The sequence below is a fragment of the Denticeps clupeoides genome, unplaced genomic scaffold, assembly GCF_900700375.1.
Source record: "Denticeps clupeoides unplaced genomic scaffold, fDenClu1.1, whole genome shotgun sequence".
Classification (NCBI taxonomy): domain Eukaryota; kingdom Metazoa; phylum Chordata; class Actinopteri; order Clupeiformes; family Denticipitidae; genus Denticeps; species Denticeps clupeoides.
The window spans coordinates 19,398-44,603 of record NW_021629811.1 but is presented as its reverse complement, the minus strand read 5'-3'; the positions used below and the strand labels follow the sequence as shown (position 1 = coordinate 44,603).

The window sequence follows — 25,206 nt, the reverse complement described above, 5'->3', positions numbered from 1 at the left end:
ACATGATGTAGACAGGATGGTGAAGGAAATTGTGGAGAAGCAGTAGGCACTACAGCAGCAACAACAAAAAAGACCACAAGGAATTGTCTTGCATGTGGCCAGCCAAAATCCCACTTCCTTGGTGATGGAACCACCATTCTTTTTTTATCAGTCAGCGGAAGTTAAATACTTCTACTGCTCTCAAAAGGTGTTCAAGACCTATGCAGCCGAGGGTCTCACTGATCCCAGGATGAGCTTCCAGGACTTTGCTGCTACTCCTTCTTCCAAAAGTCTACTGTTTATACCATGTAGAGGGTTTGCAGGCAGAGATGACCTGGGAGCAGTTTCAAAAAGTCTCCCTTTTATGAGACAGAAAAACAGCGTTGGTCAGAAGAGAGAAAGAAGTAGCACATTACCTGCTACTTCAGCAAGAGTGTTATTTGTGTAATTCCATGTAAATTCAGCATACTTTCACGGCTCATTATGACAGATTTTAAAAAACCATTTATGCTGATTTTGTCATTTGATTAACCCATGGAAATATACACACACACACACACACTTGAATGGATGATTATTGTTTTAAATGTTTATGTGTTCCCTAGACTTATCATTGTGAAATCATAAGTAGTAATGTCTACTTAAAGCAATAAAGAGCAATTTACAGTTTGTTTAAAGTGTCCTCTGTTCTTTCTCTATAGTTGATACAATGTTTATGAATAAAGTTTTTATTAATCGTTGCTTTATACTTTCATTATGCTGTTTAAATTGAGTTTAAACAGCTGTGTCATAAGACTGTAATATGTTGGTGCAGTGAATTTGAAATGTAACAATTGTTCTGGGAAGTATTAATTAAATAATAATAAAAAAGCTCAAATCCTCTTGGCTGTGGAATGAGAGGGAATGTGAGCTTGTGTACTGCCACCAATTCAAGGGCGTCCTGAGTCAGATGTAGGGACGAAGCTTTGCAGTACCTGTTCTTTATTTCTTCAGCCCTTGCAAAAGGGGGTCTTGGGTTCTACTTTTCCTTCAATATTCCTGAGTGACTGTCCCAGCAAACTCACAAGCAGGGATGATGTGGCCATACTCTTGGTCTGTGTTGGACCAAAAGAATATCAATTATGGGGATTGGGGGTAATATGATAATATATGTTCAGATCAGTTTATAATTTATGCTGTCTCTTCAGTCACTTCTCTGTTTATATCCAATCTCTCCTCCTCTGTTAGAAAATTCAGTCCTTTAAAGCGAGGATCCAGGGCAGAGGTTTGTGAAGGAGCTTTCTTTTCTTTTCTGTTCATGAGATCTGTTCTGACAGGATTCTTGATCTTGTGAATCATGTTGAGTCTCCTATGGTGTCTGTCATGTTTTGTACATGTTTTCTGTCCAGTTTTTCCTAGTTGTTATTTCTGGTAATGTGTAGAGCATATTTCCAGTGAAAGTGGGTTTGCTCTGTCCTGTATGGTTGGTACAGTTTTTGTAAAGGAATATTTTGTTTTGAAAATAATTGATGATGGTCATCCTGTTGCATATATCAGTAGGAAGCTGTTCCCCAGAGAAGTTCGCTATTCAACGGTGGAAAAAGGAGGCACTAGCTATTAAGTGGGTCCTTGACTCTTTCCGCTATTACCTTCCTGGGTAGAGAATTCATGCTGGAGATAGATCATAAGGCACTGAAGTGGATGGAAAAGATGAAGGACTGCAATGGAAGACTCAGTCGGTGGAACCTGGACTCGCAACCCGTTCGCTTAACCATCCGGCATATCCCAGGCAGAGAAAACCTGACAGCAGACTAACCTCTCTCTCTCTGCTGGAGGGTCCCTGCCGTTGCCCGCCGTCACACAGGCTAATAGTGTACCAACACCCTCTGCACTTTATTTATTATTTACTGTTTATTAAAAATAGTTTCATACATCCCACATTATAGTTTACTTTAATATATATTTTTTTCTTTAACGTTACATCTATTTGTGTAATGGGTCAGTTAATTATTTTTAAGTGGTGTCTTAGTGTTTGTGAATTTGATCTCGGTATGTTTAGTTGACCTCTTTATGGGGCCTTTTTTTCTCTTTGAGCCTTTTGTAATGTTAATTGTTTGGGTATTAAAGTCCTGCTTTGCCACAAAAAATCTAGTGATCTTTGCCTGACTTGGAAATTTTTTAAATACATTTAAAGTAAATATGGGGTGTCCATGTTATCAGTAAAAAAAGGCAATAAATAAATTACTTCAAATAAATACATAACTTCATTCTATTTATCATTTGGTATGTGTTATGATTGATTGATTGATTGATTGATGAAATCCTTTATTGCTGTTGCAACCATGTCAAAAGTACAAGTACTAGTGAAACTTGGCCATCGACCCGACCATAAACACAGCACAGCACATTGGGTCAGGAATATAGGGGAAAAGGTCACAAACAAGAGCAGGATACACATGAGTATAGAGGAGACAAAAGACAACCCCCAGATTGTACTCCAATGGGGAGTACATTGTGGGAACCATTAAAAAAAACACCTCAACAACGTAAGCACATAGAATCTACACAAACTGCACAGTTCACACAAAAGACTCCTCACATCCCGATCATGACCTGTTCCAACTGCTGCCATCAGGCAAGAGATACAGGAGCATTAAAACCAGGACAAACAGACTAAACAACAGCTTCTACTCTGTTGCCACCAGGGCACTCAAAGACATTTAATCCATCTTTCCACCTCCAACTCAATTTCTTTTTTCATTTGCAATAAAGTTTCTACCTCACCCTTAAATTAAAATGTTATATTTTAATCATATTCGATATTACATTTTGTATTATATTAGTATATGTCTACTTTTTAAGATAGCTTTTAATTTAAGATTCATCTCTGGCTCAGGGACTGGACCTAATTTCATTGTAGTTGTTACAGTGATAACACAGTGTTACAGTGATACTAGGGTGGTAGTAGCCTAGTGGGTAACACACTCGCCTATGAACCAGAAGACCCGGGTTCGAATCCCACTTACTACCATTGTGTCCCTGAGCAAGACACTTAACCCTAAATTGCTCCAGGGAGACTGTCCCTGTAATACTGATTGTAAATCGCTCTGGATAAGGGCGTCTGATAAATGCTGTAAATGTAAATGTGATAAAGATATTCTGGTACATTATACAGTTTCTAAAATTATTATGAATTTATGCTCAGGAATGTGTGGCTGTATGTAGACAACCCTAGACACTTCTGGATAAAAATGAAATAAGCATCAAATAAGCATCATTTTTATTTTTATTTACAAATATTGTGCAAACATTCATAAATATTGTGCAAAATGTACTTTATTGATTTAGCATATTTTTATTTTAAACTATGTACATTGGAATTATTTAAAATTGCAGAACCCAAAGCCACAGAAAAGACAAAAAGAAACCTTGTGAGGAACAGAAACAAGGCTCAAAATTATTAATTAAATTACTTAAATGGTAAATTACTTTTATAATATTACTAATAATAAACATATGTACACAATTGTAACAAAAACGATAATATTTACAAGCAATAATATAATCACTACTATAATAAAACATATATGAACATTAAAAATGAAATCTGCTGTACTGCTCCAAAACCAGTCTGGAAATCCTGAAAAAGAATCAGACGTTCAATCAGATCGAAACTCCATGTGTGGTGTAAGTGAGTGTGTACAAGAAGGTTTGTGTTTTATAACAGTTATGTGCATTATATGAAATTAAAACTATAGAATTTTTTTCTTCAAAAACTACCTCAAATAAGTTCAAAAAATACTGAAAAGTCCTGGTGATGTCATCAAGGTGGGGAACAACACCAAGTCCTGCAAAATCATCAAAATGAAACACATATTATAAAAAAAAGGGACAATAAAAGAGAGGAAAATTAATAGAGCCGAGGTCGCTTGGATGGCGAAGCCCCAGCAGAGACCAGGGAGCGATACAGCTCCGCCATGAGGCAAGGATGATCCATCTGGACGGTCTTCCATCCAGGTGTCCTCAAGACGTCTGAAAATGGCTAAAAGAGAAAAGGAGATAAAGCTTCTTGTTTATTAAAGATTCACACAGTATCATCTATCTTCTGAAAGTAAGAAACAGCCCAGATTTAATGAGCTGTGGGAGCGTCACCCACCTGTTGATGAAGGTGATGGCCTCTTCCTTCAACTCCAGGGTCAAGTGGAGGTCAGCGATGATGAGGATCTCGGCAGCGTTCTCCACCGTGAGACTCCTGCGCAGAACTTCCTCACACATCCTCTTCAGTCGGTCCAGGAGATACTGGGAGAGCGAAAAAGAGCGTCTCAGATCCTGTTGAGTAAGTGTGTGCTGAGTTTGCATTACTGTGTGTGTGTGTGTGTGAGCATTAGCTACCATGTCTGCTACTAGCAGATCGGCGGCCATGTCCTCTATGTTGGGTGCTTTGCCGCTGTAAATGAAGGTCACCAGCTCTCTCAGGACCTCCGGCTCCACCCCTGGATCTCCACGCGGTTCTAGAGGAGAAAGCAGAGCTGAAATGAATTTGGTTCTGAACAATGACAGTAAGAGAGAAGTCAGAGTTTGGACTGTGTCTGTTAAACTACAAATAATGAGGATTACAAATCTTTCTTTTTTTCTGTAACGTGAAACATATTGGGGATTACAGGTCAAGGGCTACGATTTAGGACAGAGACTTACGGTCTGGCGCTCCTTCATGTCATGCGTGAACATGGCCCTGAAGACTGGACAGCGAGCTGCAGAAGAGAAAAAAAAAAGGAACAACGTTAGATCGCCAGAAGATCACCACTTCCACAATCACTGTTGGCGTTTGTGCACATGTGAGTGTGGTACCTGCTAGGATGGCTTTGTGGGCCTGGAACTCCTGTCCCCCCACAACCAGAGAGCAGTCTGGGAGCAGGACTGGTCCCACAGGTTCCCGAGCTCATCAGCCATCCTGCACACGGGCACCTTCACCTGCTGACGCTGGGTGTTCTCCGGGGAGCAACACGTGAATCTACAACAAGCCAACACAGCGGTTACTACACTTTACTCAGCTACAACATCCCACACACACAAGTAACGCTGTCAGCGTCCAATAGGAGACGCTGTTACTGACATGTCTAATGTGTTCAGTGTGGTTATGTAGACAGAACATACTTCACAGGTCACTGTCAGGGTGTCGTCCCGAAGAATTCCCGCTTCCTCGTCCATGACGTCTTCCCGTCTGGCGAAGGTGTCGAATCCAAGGACATTCCTGTCCCTCATGGTGTGGACTTTAATCTCTGCAGAAAAAAGCACACAAATAGGCCGTGTGAGTTCAGAAAGTGAGAGAACACACACACACACACACACACAGTTACACTGTTTTGTATCTCCAGGCGGACTCACCTCCGGATATGGCCTCTTCTCCATCGCTGTTGAGAATGACCATCCTGCCCTTAGCACGGATACCTGTCTGTGGACCACTGTCCAGCTGGAAGTAGAGAGACAGGTACCCTTCGTAGTGGCTTACGCCATTCGTGTACAAGAGCAGGGACCTGAGAAGACAGAGATAAAAGAAATGCAGTGTAAGAAAGACGCCGCCATTCAGAGCAACAGCAGCCAGAGTCTCGAGCAGAAGTCCAGCACTGAGATCTTTCATGGATGCCACACCTACCATTTCAACTCTTCACTGGCATTGGTGAAGGAGCTGCTCCTCACAACAGCTTCGGCAAAGCTGAACTTTGTGATGGTCCAGGTCAGTGAAAACTTTTCAGTTTTGCACTGTGTGTAGCAGCGGACGCTGGACATCTCTGCTGCTGAATCAGGAATCTTCTCCTCGCTGATGAATTCCTCTTCTCTGATGACTCTCTCTTCACTCTGGAACCTCTTCTTCTCCAACAACTGCAGTCTTTTGAATCTCAGAAATCTCTAATTATATGAAATGATTGAGAGAATAAAGAGACATAATTGAATATTTGCACAGGACCTTATTAGCAATATATTTGTCCTGATATTTCAGTGCTAACAAGTGTCCAACATCTCAACATGCAGCCAGACAGGGAGAGAACCACGTGACTAAAGAACAGAAAGATGAAATTGTGGTGAAATTACATCTACAAATGCTGAATTTACCTTCCTGCAGTAAAAGTACACGGGCAAACACAGCAAACTACAGTCACACAACCAGACTACGAAGTGTGAATAATTTGGTTCCATGTGCTACTCGCTGTGTTACCTGGTCACTACACCGAGTACCTTCACCTCGTTTTTCAATAACTGAAGCCGCATGGAAAATACAATCAGTAATTACGGCGTTTGCGTGAATATTCGTATCAGAGTCTTTAACATGATGTCGGGTCGGTAAGCGGCGCTGCTGCAGTTTGTCGTCAGTATTTTATCTAGAAATCATGTTGCCAGATCAGAAAGCAGCTGCTCCACCTCCGACAACTTGATTTTTTAGTTACTCACCAACTCGCTGCTACTCAGATTCTCTGTCCTCGCAGCTCTGACTGTTCATTTTAAATCCTGCATGTTGTGATAAACTCCGTTACCATGACAATGACGTACTTTTCCCGACGCGACGTGCAGCATAAAACCAGCTTTTAAAAAATGCAACTGTAAATGAATTGCTGAAATAGTAAAAAGAGTATAAAATAAACTTGTTGTAAAGCGCAGTTTGCTGCTCTTTTAACAATTACAGGGTAGAAGCTGATCAGATGTGTGTGATAATTAACCCTCGTCATGTCCCTCGGCTGCTATACACCTTTTGTCCTCTAGGGGTTGTTAATAACAACTTCATTCAAGCACATTGATGCAATTTTTTTATTCCATTTGAAATTCAAGGCCAATTTACATGCACCTTGTTTATTAGAAAAAAACAATTAAATCAATTATTCTAAATTGAAGAGTAAAGTGTGTTAATAGGAAAGATAAGAAAATACTTGCACAGTCATGCTTAGTACAATTGGTACAATGAGTTTGGATTTCCAGAATTTGCAATATAAAAATCTGAAAAGATGTACAATATAATGTACAAGAAGTGGACGAGTTGTGGAGCGTTCTACACAACTGCTGAGCTCTATTGCATGTTATAATCACCTCAGTGTGTAAGAAATACCTGTCAAGTTCCAAATTTATTAAAATAAATCACAGAGCAATAGTTCCAAATTGTGAGCTCAAGGAACAGAAATGTAACTTAATGCTGCCCACACATGGCCTGATGTGAGGTGTCACCAGTTGTCATCCAAGCTCCTTCATGAACGGCCTCCTCCTGTTGTACTTCCAGGCCGGTTTGATCTCAGACCACCGAATAAGGAGATAGCTGAGAATGTTTTTTTTACTACATACAAATTCAATGTAGTATCCTTTCCATATAAAATATTTAAACTGTGAACATTAATATTTTTCCACCCCCCCTTTGTTGTTATTGTAATTTTCTATGACTTTTATTCGTTTGTCATCCCAAAATGCTAAAGTCAGAAGCATAAAGCTGTCAGGGCCTTCAACTCACTGCCATCACTAAAGGACTACTGAACTGAACTGCATTCACACTTTTTACACATTGAGTCTTGTATATTTGTTTGATTTTAAATGATGAGTGTTTACATTTATATCTGTCTTTTTTTTTGCACATCAATTTGTATTGTTTTTCTGTCTTTTGTCTTTTCTTTGTTGTTGCTTGTTTTTTATTGTACATTTGTAAATTTTTATTGTACATTTGTAAATTTGTATGGCTAATTTCTTCTTTAAAAATATGTTAATTTACCAGGGAGGAAAGAACCTAAGTGAAACAGTATTTCGTTACACTGTATGCTGAGTTTATTGTTCTGCTGACTTTAAAGCTCTTGAATTATACCAGTGTTTGGCACTTGTCTTGATATTTTCTGGTACTCCTGGCCAGAGTTTTAATGTGCCTTGTTATTAGCTTGATCATTTCATCTGTTTATTTTTAGTATAAAATATATCCTGCCCATGTCTTGTTCTCGTTGTGACTTTCATCATGTGTAGTGTCTGTTTGTTATGGTTTCCACCTCTTATATGTTTTACCTTAACTATACAGATTCCCCACTAGGTGGCGACATCCACCCACACTTCATTACATACATCTTACTAACTAGTATTTTTAACTAGAATACACCAAAAAAAAACAAATGTAACAATGAAGAGGCAAACACAAATAAACTATATATATACATACAGGGCACCATACATCCAAACAATATCCAAGCCGCCACATCAGCATGCATCGTATGTCACTGGGAAGGATGGAAAACAAGATCAGTGTTTCATTTTTTGGTTCAGTCCTCCACTTAAGGGACAGTGGTGGCCTAGCAGTAAAGGAAGCGGCCCCATAAACAGAAGGGTTGCTGGTTCAAATCCCGAGGCTACCGAGGCTTGGACTAATACATTCATATAGAGAATTCATTCATATAGGCTTATGGGCAACTGATATGATGCCTGTATAGCCACAGGACAAATATCAGTAGTCAGCTCTCTCATGTCATCTAAAGTGGCATCTGTGATCTTAACAGGTTTCAGATATATGATTATTGTTAAGATTTTGAGATTTTGGTGCTGGTCCTCCCTGCACCAACTCACTGCAAATATTTTGTCAATAGTTCTGACATCATACAAGGCAGGAACAACAGTGTTACATTGCAAACTGAGCACCGCCATTGTTCCAACGTGTCTCAAGGCCACCACCATCATGCCCGTGCTGAAGAAGTCTTCAGTTTCGTGTCTCAATGACCACTATCCCATTGCATTACACCCATCATGATGAAGTGCTTCGATAGGCTCTTCACCCTCCTGCCATCTGGAAAAAGGAACCGAAGCATTCGGGCCCTCACTGCCAGACTCTGCAACATTACATTTACATTTGCAGCATTTATCCGATGGCCTTATCCAGAGCGACTTACAATTGAACCTGGGTCTTCATAGGCGAGTGTGTTACTCACTAGGCTACTACCACAACTTCATCCTACAGCCCATCAGACACATGAACACTCAGGAACTTCCACTCTGGTCCGACACCACACTCCACCTCTGTTAAATTTAGTAATATTATCCGTCTGTAATAATATCTATTAATTCACCGTTTGACTTTTCACAGCAATATTTCAACTATTTTACTTTGCACATGTATTACTCATATCACTAGTTAAGTCTTTCTCATTGTTGTCTACATGTTTTAGTTAAATGCTACTATGATGCACACAAATGTTTGGTTCTAAATAGGTGCATGTGTTTTAGTATCTTGTATTTTATCCCACGTCTTGGAACCACACTCAGGGAAGAGCTCGGTTTTACCACCAGGGGGAGCAATCACTGGAGAGAGCATTGGTGTTTTCTCTGTTAAATACAGGTTATTATAATGCACCACTATTTCTAAATACACCCATTGGGTATAATAGAGAAATTACTCATAGGAGCGGTCGGAAAAAGCGACGTGGTTAGGAGTTAGTAAAAACACACCGCAGGAGTGGGAGACACGCGTAGTTCAGTGAAATGGTGGTCGCGCCATTCGCGTTTCTTTGATCATGTTACTACTGCCAGGTAGATTGAGTGTATTATTTATGTGTATGTGTACATATGTTTAAGACCACTGATGTGCTGTGGGATGGAAAGTAATTATTGCATTCATATGGAGTTAAAACTGTTGTGTATTATTATGAAAATTGTTGTTTGATGGGTTGAAAGTATGAATGTGTGTTGATTCTGTAAAGCAGCTATTGAATGAATGTAATATTCCAGTAATACGTATTTCTTTTGAAATATTTCACTGAGATGAACCTGTGAGTGGACTGAAAACATAATTTAGGAAGTGAGTATATTACAGGGGATTGAAGAAGAGTTTGTAATATGTGGAATTGAATCGTATGTAAAGTTGAGTGTAAAATTAATTTTCTTCAAATAAAGAAATGCCTGTTAAGTACAGAAACCACAGACACAACCCACAAAACAATACACTTTGGGAATTTGTAAGTTTTTGTGCAAGAATACCAGCTGATCTACATGCTCTAGTTTGAGAGTGGTTTTTTTAGCAGTGACCACATCTCCTGCAGTGGAAAAAATGGCGTGTGTTTCGACGGTGTGGCACGTTTGAGAACTCGTGTACAGTTTATTGAAATTACATCCAAGTAGATATTTTATTAGTAACATGGCAAAACGCACCGCGATCAATTCATGAAGACAATTATTTGTGAAACGAGGGTATAATGGATATAATGGATTATAGGCAGATGAGCCTGCATGAACTGGATTATTGTTTATGAACTAATGTTATATTAATGATGCACTTTCATGTTATGGTAACCTGTCAGTCACTTATATATGACTAGAACTCATTAACTGTATCCATATTGTGTGCTGGTATTTTATTCAATTTAGGTAATACCAATTCACAACATAATTATTAATAAACCCACTCTATCAATTTGTTTAAATATTTACAAATTTAAACTCAAATAAAGGTACTAAATACATGTCAATATACAGAATTCCTGTTCATAATTAAATGCCTTTCCTTGTTTCTTTCCTGTCACTGAAGATGAAAAGGTTCTTCCCTGGGAAGCTTAAGGTGTCTTTCAGGAGAGGACCATCAGGACATCTAAGGCAGTATCCTTCAGATGAAGCTAGGAGGATCAAAGACAACCCCTTCCTGCAAGACAAGTCTGCTCCTCAGAGAGAGCAGGTGGTGAAAGAGAATGCCCGGTCCATTGTTTTAATCAGAGAAGGGGATGTGTCTTGCAGACATGAAGTGTTGGGAGAATATGTTGTCCAGCTTGGAAATACAAAGGGCAGACTTTTTGTTGGCTTCTTGAAAATGATGTTGGCTACACCTTATTTTTTGATCAAGAAGGTTGAGGATGAGAAGAAGGCTGGACAGTTTAATCCAGAAGGACTAAAGCAGGACAGCAGGATCTACTGTCTTTTTAGAGTATACCAGAGGTTTCCAGGACATTAAGAACCTCATACACTACCTGGCAGTAAGAGCAACACCACAACCAAAACTGAGGATGAGAATTTGGTTGGGTTTGGAGTCTGTGCTGTCAAGATCTGGAAGGACTTTTAGGACAGCAGGGATAATGAATATGCAGCGTTTATCCTCAGAAAGCAACGTGTCCCAGGCTCCAAAATGTACCGGCTACAGCAGGACCTGAAGCTGAAACACAGCAATCTTCAGATGACACCAAAGCCATCTGCTCCCTCAACACCTGCACCTCCCAGCTCTACTAATCTTCCAGGTTAGATGACTGTTTCATATTCCTGCTTTTGTGCATTCATTATACCTTTTTATTCATATCTGTTTTGTTTAATAGAAATAGGATGATACTTGCTTGGTCTCCTTCCAAAATCAAAGACCCGGAGAGTGAGAAACTCACACACACACTTTTTATTCTAGTGAAATTATGCAATCATTATTTATGGTTCATTATTGTCCAAGTGCCATAGCTGATGCTAGAAGGGTTACAATTTCTTCATTGTGCTTTTAGGTACATAAATGGCTGGAGTCCATGAAAATAAAGGTTTGTTCCTTTCATTTATGGAGGATAATCCTGAATGCCATGATCACAATTTTCTATTCAAGTTTCTATTATAAATCTTGTATTGGCCACGTTCAGGCCTGTTTTGATGCACGTGTTCTGTTTGTTCCATTGTTCATTACTAACTCTGAAGGCTATCTCATGTTTTCATTTAGGGTAAGTACAGAATTCTTTTTGAAGATTTTACAGAACTGTAGTTCAAGGGTCTGACATTTATTTCCAAAGATTTCTTTTCATATTTAATGTAAACCTCTTTGAATATCAAAACATTCTCCATCATATATCAGATTTTCTCTTGGCACACCCCTGATACTAGACTCTGTCACAATGCTTTACCTGATAAAGGGAAATGTATAGGTTATTTCCACATATTAATTTTTTTAAATATTTGTTTCATTTGCCATCATTTCATAGAATGGAGTCATCCAGCAGCCACAATACCAAAATAAATTTAATCCAGTAACATAGGTCTGTAAGACTTTCCCCTAGTTAGCCTTTACTGTTGTAAGGTGTCATATCTGTGACATTATGGTCAAATAACATTATGTTAACTAAAATTTATTTTTGCATGTGTTTTTGCTTGATGTCTAGCTCCAGCCATAAAGAAGATTCCTCTCCCAACACCCCAGCAGCTTCTTGCCCTGGCACTTCCAGCAAAAGATTTTCCTGCCACTGCCCCTAGAAAAGATGGAGCCCAGTTGATTCAAGGTAAAAAAAAGTCCAGAGCGACTTACAATCAGAAGTTACAGGGACAGACCCCTCTGGAGCAATTTAGGGTTAAGTGTCTGTCTCGGGGACACAATGGTAGTAAGTGGGTCTTCTGGTTCATAGGCGAGTGTTTTACCCACTAGGCTACTACCACCCATATTTTATTCTTGCTGCCTGTATTAATATTTTTTGTGTATGTCTGATACACAGACTCCAGCACTGACTTGGCTTCTCCAAAGCATTTCCAGCTGCATTCATTTTTCATCTGGAAGCCAGAGCATGCTATCACGCACAGACTGAGGAACAACAACATTTTGCCTGGTCTCTACAGCTGCCTTAATCCCCAGATAACCTCTGCTGGTATTGGACGATCAAGGGTTATCATAGGCGTCAGTGGTCAGAACTACATTTTTGCTTCACTCCTTTGCTGCAAAGTATGCAAGAAGTACTGGCATTCTGACAAACCAGAGTTGCTGGAGAAGTTGTCAGCACGATTCACCAACATATTTCCATCCTTCATCACCTACAAAAAAGCCATTGGCAAAACCGTAATGGATGAACTGAGAAGAACTGCCAAGTCACCTAATGATAGCTAGCCCATTTGGCATATCTCCTCAGTGTCAAGGATGGAGAGGCAGGGTTGTATGGCCAGAGAACAAATGACTGGATTTGTGAAGAAATCTGACTTACCTGTGGCCTTGGCAAGTATGACGATACAGCTGGCTGGTGTGGTGTCTCTGCACTCTAAAAAACGCTGGGTTGTTTTTTCAACCCAAATGCTGGGTTGAGTCTGTTGTTGGGTTGATTTAACCCAATTTGGGTTGAAAATCGGTCTCGATCTGTAACCCAGCGGTGCTGGGTTGGGAACGCGGACCTGAAAGAGAGCACGCACGTCACGTCAACTACCTGGGACATCAGCGAGAGGAGCCGCCATTGTCTTTGCACCGTCTTTAGTTTCTGAGGGGCGAAAAAAAAAATTTTCTGAAGGGCGAAAAAATTATTTTATCAGCGAAAGCCACGGGGTTAGGAGACGGGCGGAAAAAAATTCTGAGGCAAAAGCTGCGGGTAGAAGGACAGAGGAGACATTTTTTCTTGCTAACTAACACTTGCTATGCTAACAATGCTTAATATCTTGCGACTGCATTGGGGCCAGCAATTTGTGTGTACTCACTCACACGGAGATAGGTAAGCTTTATTTTGCATATACAATGTGAAAGGGGGTTTTGGGGTTTAATGTTGTATTTTAGAAGTATACCTTTCTGTCTACATTTGTCTGTTTCCCTCAAGTTTGGACTTTTTTTTTTAAAGGAGTTTTGCTTGCTGCAACGAGAACCATTTTGTGGATGAACAAGGTGAGTTTTCTCTATTCAAATTAGAAACTGCTGGAACATTTGTAGTTTGAAACATGCATTTAATTATGAGGTCATCTTAAGGGAACAGTGAGAATTTGATACTTGCAGCAATGTGTTTTTAGAGTAGCTCTCTACTTATCTACATACAGTTTTGTAGAATTCAAATTATTTCAATGTAGGTTTGAAAAAGTAAACACCCACTTTCAACATATGCCATTTTTTGCACTACTAGTTTTGTTTAAAGCCACTTTAATATGCTTTGGAAATGCAAGTACTATCTGCGAGAAGAGCACAGTTTTTTAAACGTTACAGGCTAAAATATGGAACTTATGCAAGAAGGAAATAAGCCCTTTCCTTGCTTGCATCAGGAATCATGTTTGTTCTTAGACGAGAGGAGGTTGTAAAGGATGAGCCGGACATCAACCAGATGATCCAAAGCTGGCCAGTGCTTTTTTGACTGAAAACCAGGTTTGTGGATGTGTCCTTTAATGTTTTTTTTTTAATTATTTGTTTTACATACATGATGTTCAGAGAGGTTTATTTGTGTTATAAATAACTCTGCCTGAATATCAAAACTGAGCATATTTAATATTTTTCAGGTTTACCTGGAGTTTAACAGGATTGTTGGTAGAAATTCTTTGGTGTTCTTTGGTGTTCTTGATGGGTTGTGTCCAATTTTGATGGAAATTTCAAGAGGAAGACAGGTCGGATAGAAAAGCAATTAGCTGACCTGCTACAACACAACGGTGGGTTGATATTTCTCTTTTCTTCTCATAATGATATTGATGGTTAGTTCAATACATAAACTGTTCTCTTGTGGTATTTCTCTATATGGACAAATAAACTGATATAAGATTTATTTCCTTTGTTCTACATTCAAGTGTGTTTTATACCACTTTGCAGAGCACAGAGCCAACAGCCATTAGATGCCTTGTCCTGAGAGGATGTCACGGCTACGGACTTACGGGGGAAGGAAGCGCAGAGGTTTGACATACTGGGAACGGGGTTTTATTAATACAAACAATAAAGAAATACAAATAAACAGCGGCGCGGTGGCCGAAAACGATTTAACTTAAATAACGAACTGAAACTAACCCGTAGGCGTGTGGCGATTGCCAGAACTCAAAACACTCATAACAAAACCAGGTCAAGTTCGTGCAGAGTCCACGAAAATGCCAGAGACCCCGAACGGGCAGAAACTTCCGGCATTTATGGGGCGTCAGGATTTGAGTCAGGTGTGGAGCCCAGCTGCAGGCAATCCTGACAGAGCCCCCCCTCCAAGGGCCACGTCCTCGGAGCCCCAACAGTACCATCAGTGGAGGCGGCGGGGCGGACGGCGGCAACCACAGGGCTCCTGCCCTGCTGTATCCTCCCCTTGGAGGACCCGGTCCCCTCGGGCTGGCTCCCCGGCGTGGTCAGGCGTGGCGGCCCCGGTCCCTCGGGCTGGCTCCCCGGCGTGGTCAGGCGTGGCGGCCCCGGTCCCTCGGCCTGGCTCCCCGGCGTGGTCAGGCGTGGCGGCCCCGGTCCCTCGGCCTGGCTCCCGGCGTGGTCAGGCGTGGCGGCCCCGGACCCTCGGCCTGGCCCCCCGGCGTGGTCCCGCTTGGCGGCCCCGGACCCTCGGCCTGGCTCCCCGGCGTGGTCCCGCTTGGCGGCCCCGGACCCTCGGCCTGGCTCCCCGGCGTGGTCCCGCTTGGCGGCCCCGGACCCTCGGCCTGGCTCCCCGGCGTGGTCCCGCATGGCGGCCCCGGACTCTCGTACCTGCACACAATAATCAGGGCCGATCCATCTGGGTACGTGTGGGCCCTGTCTCCACACGTCCCCTCTGACACTTCTTGTGTCACTCCCTGCGCGGTGCAGGGAGATTGTCCCAGAGCCTCCGGCGACTGTTCCAGGCACCCCAGGCTGGTGCCTTCTGGGACTATGCAGCCCCTCTCGCTGCACGGCCCTGGTGCCAAGGGGGGGGGCATTGCCAGACCATCCGGCTAGCCCCTTCTGCGTCCGTTGGGACAAGCAGGCCCTCTTCCTGCCTGTCCCAGCTGGGTCCTCATGCCTACCCGGGGGCTCTATGGCGCTCCACCCCTCTGGAGGCAGACGCAGGCCCATGCCTGGCCCGCCCTCCTCACTGGCTACCGGAGGACCCAGCTCCATCGCTTCCCCACCTCCCCTCCCCTCAGGAGGAGTCCCCAACCCGAACTGCACCCCCCCAAAAAATTCTTTGGGGGAGCACCCCCCCCGGCTGGACTTAGGGGTACCTTGGGGCTCGTCCACCTCGCCTTGGACCAGCACATTTGGGTCAGGAACCTCCTCCCTGGGGTTCGGCTCCGCGGCTGGGTCGCCATCTGGTGGACACAAAGAGGGGAAGTGGGGGCGACATACGGACACATAAACCACGCACACACACACAGACAGAGACAGACAGAAGAGAGGGTCGTCTGGCTCCCTCTCTGGGCTCTCCGGGACCTCCTCAGGGGGCACAGCCAGGATCTCGGGAGGAGCGACCTTCTCGTCGCCCACCAGTGCTGGGTCTTCTTGCCCCGGATCCTGACTGGCGCTGGATGTGGTGGAGGGGCAGAGTTCGATCCCTGGCTCAGGCCGATCAAACTCCGCCCTCAGTCTCTGTTGGAAGTCCCGAAAACTCCTGCCTGTCTCTCCCTGCTGCCAGAGGGTTGTGCTCCAGCCCCATGCTGATCCAGTCAGACACGTGAGGATGGTAGTGATCTCGTCTGTGTCTGCTGCCCCACTGAAGGGTCCCGGGACAATTGGGCTGTCCCACACGGGGCTGGGCACGTCGCTGGAGATGGTGGTAGGTGTGTGGTGTGGAGGGGGGTGGACGTCTTCTCCAGCAGGTGTGGACGCTGGTGCTGCGCTGCCATTTTGCTGGGGAACGTCCGGGCAGAGGGAAGGCGGGTCGGCGACTGGAGCAGGAATGGAGGATTCCCTGCGAGGCAGTCCCGGCAGCGCAGTTGCTGGCTGGCGACCTCCCGTCGCCCTCTTCCACCAGCTTTCCTCACACTGCTGGGAGGGACGTGGGTCTCCACGGACCTCGTGACGATCCTGGATGGGCGCGATGGGCGGAGCCATCCCGGCACCGACTGCCCAAACGGCGTCATCCTGGTCGTCGTCCCCCGGAAGTCACATGGGTCAACACGGATGCCGCGATGATCTCGGACGCGCACGCTGGGCGGAGCCATCCCGGCACCGACCGCCCACCGCAAATCCACGTCATCATTGCTTTCGTCATCCGTGTCCTCCCACCGGTGACTCCAAGGGTCGTCCACCCTGCGGACATCCTGGACCCATGGCGCGATAAGCTCCCATGGGCAGTACTCTGGCCATTCGGGCTGGAGGCTGCCCACCTCCTCGCTGGAGGAACGCCGCCGTTGTTGTTGCCGCTTCTCACCCCCCTGGAAGTGACGTGGGTCCCCCACGGACCTTGCGACGATCGCAGACTGGCGCGATGGGCGGAGCCCAACTCTCGTCTCCCGTGCTCTCGTCGTCGTCCGTGTCGTCCCAGTCCACGGGGAGCCTTGCCAGCAGAGCGCAGAGTTCTTGGCTCGACATGCCGAAGATCGTGGGGGTCGCATCTTCTGCGCTCGCTGCCCACGTCACTTCCTCGCTGCTGCCGACGCCAACGTCCTCGCTCCGCCCACTCACCCGCCGACGTTGTCGCTTCCGGGTTTCGCGGAGTTTCCCGGGGGTGACGTCATCACGCGGCGCCGCGTACCACGGCTTCTCGGGGAGAAAACGCTCCACCAGAACGGGCGGCGCGTCTCTCCCCTGGCGTCCGCGTTCGCCGCGCCGGGCTGCGTCCTTCGCGGCGTTTCTTCTCCTCTGCTTTCCACCTCTGCGCTTTTGGGTGGGTCGCTGGCATTCTGTCACGTCTACGGACGTACGGGGGAAGGAAGCGCAGAGGTCTGACATTCTGGGAAGGGGGTTTTATTATTAAATAAACAATAAACACAAATAAAGACGGGCGCGGTGGCCGAAAACGATTTAACTTAAATACAGATAAACTAAAACTAACCCGTAGGCGTGTGGCGATTGCCAGAACTCAAATTATAAACAGTGTTACCAACTGAAGTTCACGAAAATGCCAGCGACCCCGAACGGGCGGAAACTTCCGGCATTTATGGGGCGTCAGGATTGGATTCCGGTGTGGAGCCCAGCTGCAGGCAATCCTGACAGAGGACTTCCAATAATTCTTGGAGATGATGCATCTATGTTCTTCAAGAGCAGTTCAGTGAGTAAACCCTTTCTCCATTTGTACCATTCAAATATCAAATTGTGTAATATACCACCTACTGTCACAACATGAACGACGCCTATATATAAACACACAAAATAGATTGTTTACAGTGCCTAAAATAAAATCACATTGAATTACAAAATCTATAATATTAGATAATTCTATACAGTTGATTGTAGACAAATTGCTGTTAACCTGAATATTCTCTTTTTGTCATGTTTCTTGCACTATGTAGAGTCTATGGAGACTCCATGGACATCCCAGTGGGAATCCTCTATTATGAGGACAACAGTTCAGCAAGCCCAGCATTGCCATAACTCAACCCCTCAAGACTGGGCATCAACCGAGAGGGCAAGGGAAGCACTCACCAACCTACCTCAAGCAATGTGCCTCTTGTTTGGCTTAACCTACGCACTTCACCTTCAGCACCCAAAGTGCTTGAAAACACGTTTACCTTCATTCAGCAGGCAATGTGAAATTAAGGTAGAAGTGAGCTACCTCCAAAGGTTCAGAAGCTGAAGAATGAGCTAGCAGGGTAAGACCCAATTATGCTTATAGCACAGCTCTTCATGCCTGATTGTTGTACAATTACTTTGCAGTGATTAGAGCAAATAGGCTTGCAGTTGTTCATTTTGTATCTGATTCTTCTTGTGCTTGATGTGTCTAGTGTTGTATTATTGTTTTTTTTTACAGAGGGCACATTTTAGGAAAGTTGCAAGTTTATTTTGACCAAATCTGATCCTTACTGCATAGATGTTCTTAATGCCTGCTTTGTTGTGTGTTTCTTACAGATGACTCTTATATCTTAGTTTATGCATGATAAGAAAACTTTTTTCATTACATTTACATGTCAAATTGTGTTTTTCTAAAGTTAATTTGGCTTCAATCTGATTCATTGTTACTGACTTTATTCCAGAAACACTGTGACTACAGTTTGATACATTTTCATAAAAATTGTCTTAAAGTTGAGGTGGAGATGGAAAAAAAAGTCTTAAATTCATATGGACACATTTTTTACATGTTTTGTCATTAATAAAATTCCATTATTGAAATATGTATTGCTGTATAATTGTTTTTATTTTAGTAATTTTAATCACAAGTTTCTATATTAAATTTCTGACCCATTTTGGGTTCCATTCAACCCAGCAGCGTAGTCATTTTTAACTAATAGTTGGGTTAATAATCACAACCCAGCATGCTGGGTTAAACGTGTAACCCAACTTGTTGGGTCAAAATAACCCAGCGTTGGGTTGGTCCCTTTTTGACCCAGCGCTGGGTTACCAAAATAACCCAAATTGGGTTGTTTTTAACCCAGCAGTTTTTAGAGTGTAAGCTTTATTTTGCATATACAATGTGAAAGGGGGTTTTGGGGTTTAATGTTGTATTTTAGAAGTATACATTTCTGTCTACATTTGACTGTTTCTCTCAAGTTTGGACTTTTTTTTTTTTTTTTAAGGAGTTTTGCTTGCTGCAACGAGAACCATTTTGTGGATGAACAAGGTGAGTTTTCTCTATTCAAATTAGAAACTGCTGGAACATTTGTAGTTTGAAACATGCATTTAATTATGAGGTCATCTTAAGGGAACAGTGAGAATTTGATACTTGCAGCAATGTGTTTTTAGCGCTCTACTTCTCTACATACAGTTTTGTAGAATTCAAATTATTTCAATGTAGGTTTGAAAAAGTAAACACCCACTTTCAACATATGCCAGTTTTTTTTTTTGCACTACTAGTTTTGTTTAAAGCCACTTTAAAATGCTTTGGAAATGCAAGTACTATCTGCGAGAAGAGCACAGTTTTTTAAACGTTACAGGCTAAAATATGGAACTTATGCAAGAAGGAAATAAGCCCTTTCCTTGCTTGCATCAGGAATCATGTTTGTTCTTAGACGAGAGGAGGTTGTAAAGGATGAGCCTGACATCAACCAGATGATCCAACGCTGGCCAGTGCTTTTCACTGAAAACCAGGTTTGTGGATGTCCTTTAATGTTTTTTTTTTTTTTTTTCTTATTTGTTTTACATACATCATGTTCAGAGAGGTTTATTTGTGTTATAAATAACTCTGTCTGAATATCAAAACTGAGCATATTTAATATTTTTCAGGTTTACCTGGAATTTAACAGGATTGTTGGTAGAAATTTTAAAGAAGAGTTCTTTGGTGTTCTTGATGGGTTGTGTCCAATTTTGATGAAAATTTCAAGAGGAAGACAGGTCGGATAGGAAAGCAATTAGCTCACCTGCTACAACACAATGGTGGGTTGAAATTTCTCTTTTCTTCTCATAATGATATTGATGGTTAGTTCTATACATAAACTGTTCTCTTGTGGTATTTCTCTATATGGACAAATAAACTGATATAAGATTTATTTCCTTTGTTCTACATTCAAGTGTGTTTTATACCACTTTGCAGAGCACAGAGCCAACAGCAGTTAGATGCCTTGTCCTGAGAGGACTTCCAATAATTCTTGGAGATGATGCATCTATGTTCTTCAAGAGCAGTTCAGTGAGTAAACCCTTTCTCCATTTGTACCATTCAAATATCAAATTGTGTAATATACCACCTACTGTCACAATATGAAAGACGCCTATATATAAACACACAAAATAGATTGTTTACAGTGCCTAAAATAAAATCACATTGAATTACAAAATCTATAATATTAGATAATTCTATACAGTTGATTGTAGACAAATTGCTGTTAACCTGAATATTCTCTTTTTGTCTTGTTTCTTGCACTATGTAGAGTCTATGGAGACTCCATGGACATCCCAGTGGGAATCCTCTATTATGAGGACAACAGTTCAGCAAGCCCAGCATTACCATAACTCAACCCCTCAAGACTGGGCATCAACCGAGAGGGCAAGGGAAGCACTCACCAACCTACCTCAAGCAATGTGCCTCTTGTTTGGCTTAACCTACGCACTTCACCTGCAGCACCCAAAGTGCTTGAAAACACCTTCATTCAGCAGGCAATGTGAAATTAAGGTAGAAGTGAGCTACCTCCAAAGGTTCAGAAGCTGAAGAATGAGCTAGCAGGGTAAGACACAATTATGCTTATAGCACAGCTCTTCATGCCTGATTGTTGTACAATTACTTTGCAGTGATTAGAGCAAATAGGCTTGCAGTTGTTCATTTTGTATCTGATTCTTCTTGTGCTTGATGTGTCTAGTATTGTATTATTATTTTTTTTTTTTACAGAGGGCACATTTTAGGAAAGTTGGAAGTTTATTTTGACCAAATCTGATCCTTACTGCATAGATGTTCTTAATGCCTGCTTTGTTGTGTGTTTCTTACAGATGACTCTTATATCTTAGTTTATGCATGATAAGAAAACTTTTTTTCATTACATTTACATGTCAAATTGTGTTTTTCTAAATTAATTTGGCTTCAATCTGATTCATTGATACTGACTTTATTCCAGAAACACTGTGACTACAGTTTGATACATTTTCATAAAAATTGTCTTAATGTTGAGGTGGAGATGGAAAAAAAAAGTCTTAAATTCATATGGACACATTTTTTACATGTTTTGTCATGAATAAAATTCCATTATTGAAATATGTATTGGTGTATAATTGTTTTTATTTTAGTCATTTTAATCACAAGTTTCAATATTAAATTTCTGACCCATTTTGGGTTCCATTCAACCCAGCAGCGTAGTCATTTTTAACTAATAGTTGGGTTAATAATCACAACCCAGCATGCTGGGTTAAACGTGTAACCCAACTTGTTGGGTCAAAATAACCCAGCGTTGGGTTGGTCCCTTTTTGACCCAGCGCTGGGTTACCAAAATAACCCAAATTGGGTTGTTTTTAACCCAGCAGTTTTTAGAGTGTGTCAGTGCCAAATATCTGGTGGACTGTCTCATCCAGGAGTAAAGACGGCAAGAATTAGTTCTCAATCAATTTCTGCAGGGCACATTTGGGCAGGTGTTCAGATGTGACCACGCAAGGAAGGTGGCCAGGAAAGTGACCTTCAGTTCTGGCACCATGTCATGATTTGCTGTTATGAATGAGAAATGGATGATTCTGTCCTGGGTGACATTGGTGACGTTGCAGTCAGAGTGTGAACCTTCTCTGGTATCCCGGTATCAGGGTCTTGCTCGCTGTTACAGTGCTGCTGGTGTTCAGAAAGCAAAGTACCAGTAGATAGACAAGTATTGGCAAATGCACAAAAATGCTCTATTACTTGTAATATTGTAGCGCCAAATGTCAGAAGGAGTCAGACGGCTCGCCCAAATGGAATAAATCCATATTTATTTAAACAGTAGATGCACTGGGGCAGGGGATTATTGGGGCAGTGGTGGCCTAGCGGTTAAGGAAGCGGCAAGTCATCTAACCACTTGAACATCTGCATTGGGGTTCATGGAAGACAACAGAGGGCATTGTTAAATTTGACTTGTTTCACCGCATGAGGCGATTTCTTGGTGTTTCAGAGCATATTTCACTCTACAGTGTATTCATCTAGTTTGTATCTGCAGTGTTCTCTGTGGTTGATCAAGGTGACCTAGAGGATTATTTAAATATTGGTTTGCTCATTGGTAAATTCTTGACTATTTTATATTAACTTTCTTTCTCTTACACACACAAACAAAATTTTATGTGGTGTTTTGTTGGAGTTGTCAAACTCATATTTTCCCTGTTTCAGATCAGACACCACCACCCCTACCTCTACCAGTATCTCCACAAGACAGGCGGTCGCGTCTTTTTCCTGGACCACGGCAAGTGGACATATTTTAAGATATTTTAAGCACCTGGCTAAGAAAAAGAACACCAGCTCTTCACTGAACACAAGTGAGGAGAGGTTCCAGGAGACTCAGAAGCTGTGGCAGCATCTTACTACAGGAAGTGAGACAATCAAGGTTACAGTCACTACCCTGCCACGAGCAGAATTTAATCCTCCCACCAGGAGTCCCCCAGTGCCAGAATCATCTCTGACAAGAGATGATGTAGACAGGATGGTGAAGGAAATTGTGGAGAAGCAGTAGGCACTACAGCAGCAACAACAAAAAAGACCAGCCAAAATCCCGCTTCCTTGGTGACGGCACCACCATTCTTTTTTTTATCAGTCAGCGGAAGTTAAATACTTCTACTGCTCTCAAAAGGTGTTCAAGACCTATGCAGCCGAGGGTCTCACTGATCCCAGGATGAGCTTCCAGGACTTTGCTGCTACTCCTTTCTTCCAAAAGTCTACTGTTTATACCATGTAGAGGGTTTGCAGGCAGAGATGACCTGGGAGCAGTTTCAAAAGTCTCCCTTTTATGAGACAGAAAAACAGCGTTGGTCAGAAGAGAGAAAGAAGTAGCACATTACCTGCTACTTCAGCAAGAGTTTTATTTGTGTAATTCCATGTAAATTCAGCATACTTTCACAGCTCATTATGACAGATTTTAAAAATGCTGATTTTGTCATTTGATTAACCCATGGAAATATGTCCACACACTTGAATGGATGATTATTGTTTTAAATGTTTATATGTTCCCTAGACTTATCATTGTGAAATCATAAGTAGTAATGTCTACTTAAAGCAATAAAGAGCAATTTACAGTTTGTTTAAAGTGTCCTCTGTTCTTTCTCTAGAGTTGATACAATGTTTATGAATAAAGTTTTTTATTAATCATTGTTTTTATACTTTCATTATGCAGTTTAAATTGAGTTTAAACAGCTGTGTCATAAGACTGTAATATGTTGGTGCAGTGAATTTGAAATGTAACAATTAATCTGGGAATTATTAATTAAATAATAATAAAAAAGCTCAAATCCTCTTGGCTGTGGAATGAGAGGAAATGTGAGCTTGTGTACTGCCACCAATTCAAGGTGTCCTGAGTCGCCTTGATGTAGGGACGAGGTTTTGCAGTGTCTTGGGTTCTACTTTTCCTTCAGTATTACTGAGTGACAAGCAGTGATGATGCGGCCATTCTCTTGGTCTGTGTTGGACCAAAAGAATATAAAATATGGCGAGGGTACTATGATAATATATGTTCAGATCAGTTTATAATTGATGCTGTCTCCTCAGTTACTTCTCCGTTACATCTCTCCTCCTCTGTTAGAAAAGTCAGTCCTTTAAAGCGAGGATCCAGGGCAGAGGTTTTGTGAAGGAGCTTCTTTCCTGCCTCACTGGTGTAACTGTTCATGAGATCTGTTCTGACAGCATTCTTGACCTTGTGAATCATGTTGAGTCTCCTATGGTGTCTGTCATGTTTTGTACATGTTTTCTGTCCAGTTATTCCTAGTCTGGTAATGTGTAGAGCATATTTCCAGTGAAAGTGGGTTTGCTCTGTCCTGTATGGTTGGAACAGTTTTTGTAAATGAATATTTTGTTTTGAAAGACTTTATTTGTGGCACACGTTTTAAAACTTTGAAGTTTTGTTGCTTTTGGTTGCACTGAGAATGCGTCTCAGGTAGGATTCGAACCCTGGTCGTCTGCACCAAGGAGCAGTTCTATAAGATGTGGGCTCGCGCAATTTTTTTTGTTCTTTAAGGTGAAGGCAGCAGGTTTTCCTATTTGGTGCCTAATGAAATGTTCCACAGGCGAGAATATGTGCAGTCCGTCAGGCGCTTCCATGAAATGATTGTTGTTCCTCTTTTGTTTTTCCCTGATTCGCGTGGCTGTTGTTGTTTGCAGGCAGCGGGGACTTTGCGCCCCCTTGCGGCTGCATAAAGAGTGTCACGTGACCTTGCGAGTTGAGCCAAAAGCCGCTCCGCTTGCGGTGCGCGCCGGTGTGTGAGCGTTAAACACCAGCAGGTGGCAGCAGCAGCACAAAAGTTTGCAAAAGCTGGACATGGGCAAAATATGGCTTTTCTACATTTGCCCATGTCAAATGTAATATTTTACCATTAAGAATTGTTCTGCCAATGTAGCGTAGCGGTAGCGCACTGAGACAAGAGTTCAGAGGTCGCCGGTTCAAATCCGGTCATTGGCATGAATAACATTTAACTTTTTTTTAATGGACGAGGAAACGTCACTGTGGCCGACAGCGGTCAAATAAACATTTACTTCTTCCCTGTGTCTCGTTTTTGCCACGATGCTACAATGGTGTCACGAGTCAAAGTGGGAACGGACGATTTCAAACACGGACTTCGCAGCGAATATGGACAAGACGGAGGAGGTGGCGTCACGTGGGGGACAACGTTTACATGGACAACTTTGTACGCGTCATGCAGGAGTACAGCGGCTGCCTTCGTTCTGCGTTACGGCTAATGGAGCTGGCAGGGCTGGAGGACAGCACGGTTCCCGGGAGCGGACCCGGATTTCTGACCGAATTTAATAAAAAGACAAGCAAATTACCCTTTACATTGTGTTCAGAAAATATATGCTCAACCTATTTATAGTTTATGGCAAGTTTTCTATTCATAGATGTAAATATAGTAACAAAAAAAGCCTTCTTTTAAAAAATTGGGTTAATTTTCAAATGTTA

The 25,206-nt window shown here is 42.4% G+C and overlaps 1 long non-coding RNA gene, 1 other non-coding gene and 1 pseudogene across 2 annotated transcripts; 2 read left to right on the top strand and 1 right to left on the bottom strand.

Moving 5' to 3' along the window:
- Positions 1 to 3,868: 3,868 nt before the first annotated feature.
- LOC114774596 (speckle-type POZ protein-like) lies at positions 3,869 to 5,830 on the bottom strand (annotated as a pseudogene).
- A 5,237-nt stretch (positions 5,831 to 11,067) lies between these two features.
- Positions 11,068 to 22,454, top strand: LOC114774598 (uncharacterized). The gene is made up of 6 exons (XR_003744832.1): positions 11,068 to 11,183; positions 11,259 to 11,308; positions 11,433 to 11,465; positions 11,617 to 11,639; positions 12,075 to 12,191; positions 22,437 to 22,454. It is a non-coding gene; the product is annotated as an uncharacterized LOC114774598 (long non-coding RNA).
- Positions 22,455 to 24,639: 2,185 nt separating this feature from the next.
- trnas-aga (transfer RNA serine (anticodon AGA)) lies at positions 24,640 to 24,711 on the top strand. The gene has a single exon. It is a non-coding gene; the product is annotated as a tRNA-Ser (tRNA).
- The last annotated feature ends 495 nt before the right edge of the window (positions 24,712 to 25,206 follow it).